Consider the following 5,024-nt stretch of genomic DNA (forward strand, 5'->3'; position numbering starts at 1 on the left):
AATTTTTCTAGCTGGAGGTTTAGCCATTGTTTCTTAGTACAAGAAAATGATTACCGACTCACATAAATAATTGTTGTTTAAGAGATTGGGGCACAGTTTAGCTTGGTAGTACATTATACTAGCTGTTTAAGAGATTATGAATTCTAATATTTCTCTATCACAAGTTCTACAAGTTTTACCTTTTCAATAAGATTCATGGAGGACGAAACATTTGCAATATCATAAATCCGCCTAACTTTAGCTGCTTCATCAAGTAGAGAAAAGGCAAGAGTTTCAGCTCCTTAAGTAATATGTCAAATAAGGCAGAGATTCCCCAAGGAGAAAATAGGTGAATAAAGCCAGTGACTTGCTTGGTTTGAAGCAAGGAACTGCATGCCGGCTCCTCTGAATGTAGCAAATGTAAGCCCCTTATATTCTTGAAACCACCCATTCACCTAAGTACCATATATACCAAACCGTATACAAATAAAGATTAGACTTAAATTGAGAGAATTAATGGAACTGGTATATAGTTTTGTAGAACTGACGTAGATCAAATTCATGTGATTTCCATTGTTAAGGCTAGCTAAAGCTGATTACCTGCTTTTGGTGGTACCACGGTGTCCATGCTTTTGTAATAGGCAGTCCCAGAGCACTTATGCTATATCTCGTGGACAGCACAGGAACTCTTCCATCCGTGTCTCCACTTAATTATCCATAAAACAAAACCATAATCAGTTAAGGTGGTTTAAGATTAATTCATCGTATAATATATATCCCCTCAAAATTACTGATGTTAATTAGGCAGGGAACATAAATGTATAAATAAGTTTAAATGTACCTGTACACCCATATTCTCATTCCTGCTGCAATGAGTTTCTTGTATATAGGAAGAACAGATGGCTTTGAATCAACCCACTCATGAAATATTTTGGTACTGCAACGAAATTAGGTAAACAAAATTGTATTAGCAAATTGCCACTTGTTGAGTGCAGTCTAGATATAACTAGCAATCTTGGCAAACGTGGTCAAATTAAGTATTGTTGCTAGCTATGTCCAAAATAGTGCGAGGGAGATGGGATTAATTACCTGCAGATGCTCCAGTTCTTGAGCTGGGGACCATTACTAACATGGAGGGCCTTTTGCACATCTGCTCTGTTATAGAATTTTCTTGAATAATCATCCAGACACGGATCATAGCCACCCATAATCCTTGCCATCTGATAAAAGAAAAAGACATTCAAGTCTATGACTAATTTTAATTGAAGTGTGCCTAAAACATTAGTTGCTCAAAATTGAAAGTATCTAGCTTTGAGCCAATTGAAGTTTAAGTGTGCCTAAATTATCATTTGAAATCTTCACTCACCATTGTAGATGTATGCTTCATCATCATTACTTGCATCGAACCATCATTTGAACTGCTGTATCACCGATGCAGACTGAGGTATAAAGGCTGTAAATGTCTATCTCCTTGTATTGTTTTAGTACTTCATCCGCGCCTATTGCACAGATCTTATTACTCCAAGTATCACCGTCAAAATCACAGTTTTTGCGTATTACTTTGTGACTTTCGTCTGATATCACAGCATGACTCCAAGCATAATCCACTATACCTCTCCAATCCTCAGCATCTGAGGTTTCAGGATTACCCAGCTGCACATCATATACAAGAAAACACTTTAATTCAGAATACACAGCTCACAGACTACACTGAAAAAGTGTTTTTGTCATTGATGAGCTCGGCCAGCTCCGGAACATATTTTCCTGTTAACAAATTAAGATATGAAGAATCTGAGTACAGTAACAAATTCGATTGCAGCACATCGTTGATAGGTGAGGGTTTGAGGGATTGAGAATGACCTATTTACCTGCATAACTCTCCCCTGCAATGTAGAAGGTTCTTGTTCTGTATGATGGGAACTTGAGAAACCACTTGCGACAATAATAGAAATTTTGCTTTTGGAATTAAACAGCCTAACTCTCTAGGAGGCTAGAGAAAAGCATAACAAATCAATTGCAAATTGAAATTGGAAGCCAAAACAACATCCACGATAAACGGTATTTTTCTAAAACTCTTTGCAACCTGAAACTAGGCTGTAAAGGAGGATCACAAGAGTCAATAGGATTGAGGAAAAACTTGACAGAGTCTATTAATTTCAAGCAACCTGAACCCATAATTCCAAGCCATAAGGAGGCCAATAAAGAGGCCTCAATCATTGGCTATCCAGAACCCAAGTATGCAGTAAGATTATTTCAACTGAAATTAAAAAGTTCACATCTTTATATGCAATATCAAAACTTGATAAAAGAAACAGCAGAGTAGAAAAAACAAAATAGAAAAGCATACAAGAAGGTCAGGTATCTCAAAGCCAAAAGTTCCTTTGCAAGCACTCCTCGTTTGTTTAGAGCATAGACTCTCTTGAAATACAAAAAAGATGGGAACACTCAGAGTGCTTTCAGTAAAGGTTATGTTAAATTCAGTATTAGCAGCAAGTGAAGAACATACAGTTGGGTAGTATGGCAGGTGGTGCCACTGGCATAAGTACAGTCGCAAATGATGGCTGGGTTATTAGGAGGGCTCTCAAATTCGGTTCCATTGATGGCTGATCCACTGATATTCCACAGTGCCACCGCTTGAGTATCCCATTGTGAGAATATTAAGTTCAACGCTCAAACTGAGGAAACAATAACAAGAACAAATTCATGTACAGATACAGAGACAGTTCAAGAGTCCCAAGACTCAATACTTTATGGGCTAAAAGAGTTGAAATTCATGTGTGAGTACCTTCAGATGCGTGTCTGGGTGATTCTTCTTCTTCTTCTTCTTCTTCTTCTTTGCCTAAGCACAAATTGTCGGATTGGAGACCTCCACCGTCAAATCGACAAAACAGATAGACTGAAGGTGACTTTCTTTCACTCTCTTTCTGCGGCACAAAACAGACCCTCGTTCTCAGTCTCTCTCGTCTCCGCCTCTGTTAAAACCCACACAATTCACTCACCTTTAGAATTCTCAAAGCTTCAGAATATGTTGTCTTGTTCAGGGAACGCAGATATCCCCAAATCTCCACCCATCTATAATTCAATTTTCGATTGATTACCGAAAACCCTAGAATTGAAAACCCCCACCATTTCGATTTACCATTTGAGAACCGACTGGGAATCAGTGATTTTCGCCAGCGCCTGAGATTTCTTGGACAGAACGGTGCCGGTCGCCCCTGGTTGGGATGTTGTCTTTGTTCACAGAAGCAATCGATTTCCTCAATTCAAGAGAGAGATTGAGAGAAGGGTTGTTTGCCTTCTTTCAGTCTTCCGAGATCTGAGATCTGAGAGAGAGAGAGAGAGAGAGAGAGAGAGCTTGCTCGTGGAGGTGATGGCGCCGGCAAGGGGGCGGAGGCGGTTAATGAGAGAGAGAGAGATCGTAGCGGGAGTGAGCAGAGGAGAGGGAATCGGTGGTTGGCCGTGGAAAGAGAGTGGGAGAGGAAGGAGGAGTGGGCTAGGGTTTTGAGGAAAAGTCGGAGAGATGGGTCTTCAGTTTTGTTAGAGATAGTGAGTAAGGATGAAAATGGGCTGCCAGAGAGAGTGGGAAAACTGACCAAGTGTGTGGAAACGAAAATTTTGTTCCCCGCGTATTGAAATTTTTAACTTAGTCTTTTCTGCGTTTTTGAAAATTTTTTATTCAAAATATAGACATCGGTCAACAGTAAAAAGCGATGTTAGTTATATTCATAGAAATCGGTTTTTGAGGAATCGATGTTAATGACATTGTTTTACATCGCGTGTATTTCTCACCGATGTAATTGTCGTGATGTCTATGAGCATAATTCTAGTAGTGACTACTGTTAATTGAGTGGCCACCAACCTCATATTGTATCGAAAACAAAAACAAAATTGAGTAATGTATCATGTATGAAAAAGTAGAATATCTCAATATCATTCCACCCAAATAAGAGAAAGGTTCCCCCCAATGGGTAGCCAAGTATTGTCCCAAAAAAAGTAATACTTTGTCTCAAAATTTATTAGCCCACATTTTTTTCTTCACTCAACGTAAATTCTACCCAGTACGCTACGAGATGTCATTTCACTGAATTCGGGACGCAAACTATACAAAAAATATGTCACGAAAGTGGATGCAAGAAGCGCTGTCAGCTGCTCTATAAAGATGCCCAATGGCCCATAGGTGTAATGAAAACGTTGTGTTAGTGCGTACTAGATAACAGTTCATGGCTGAATATCAATGCTAGTATGACTAAACAACTTTTCATTTAGTTTTTAAAACGTAATCATGTATGAGAAGGACTAGAACAAGAAAAACTATGAATGCAGATATATTGCTCCCGAGTATTAAAACTAGAAGAATATGAGTCGTTAGATTAATCACTTCTTAAACTAGACGTTATGTTTTCAGAGTATTATATATGATAGTATTTTTAGCCCGGTAAATATGATTGAGGCTTGGAGGGATGTCATGTTATTTTCATAGAAAACATGAGTTCATTTGTAGTCAATTGGAAACATTAACAGTATTACGTACATAATCATCTAGATGAATAAAAAATTTCTGGTAAAACTTTTTGTGTTGGACTAATACGGAGCTTTTTGTCTTTTCTTTTTTGGTCAAATGATACTTCATTAAACAGCCCAAGGCTAGAGAAACATACACAGAGCCAAGCCAAAAGCAAAGCACTAGAGAGAAGAAACCAACTCAAGCCCAATGGACGACAAGGAACTTAACGAAACAAAAGAATGTTGGCAAGAGTCGTACTTACCTTATTTATGTAGATATTCGGTAATATTATGTGATATGTAATATCTGTAGTATTATTAGATTTACTACTTGCCTTGGGAGTAGTACTTGTCTTATTAGGCACAATTGTAATTTGTATATAATTCCTTCTTGTAAGGTGAATGAGATATCTAAGTTATTCAGCCAAAATTATCTCTTGTTTTTCGTTATATTTGACTTGGTATCAGAGCAGAGATCCGATCCTGGACTCTGACTCATTGTTCTTTGATCCTTGACTCTTGTTCTTTGTGCTTGGATTTGT

General features: G+C 38.1%; 1 pseudogene; it reads right to left on the minus strand.

The window, feature by feature from the left end:
• Nucleotides 1–233: 233 nt before the first annotated feature.
• On the minus strand, nt 234–2,196 carry LOC133714542 (serine carboxypeptidase-like 31; annotated as a pseudogene).
• Nucleotides 2,197–5,024: the final 2,828 nt, after the last annotated feature.

Source organism: Rosa rugosa, chromosome 6 (genome assembly GCF_958449725.1).
Source record: "Rosa rugosa chromosome 6, drRosRugo1.1, whole genome shotgun sequence".
Classification (NCBI taxonomy): domain Eukaryota; kingdom Viridiplantae; phylum Streptophyta; class Magnoliopsida; order Rosales; family Rosaceae; genus Rosa; species Rosa rugosa.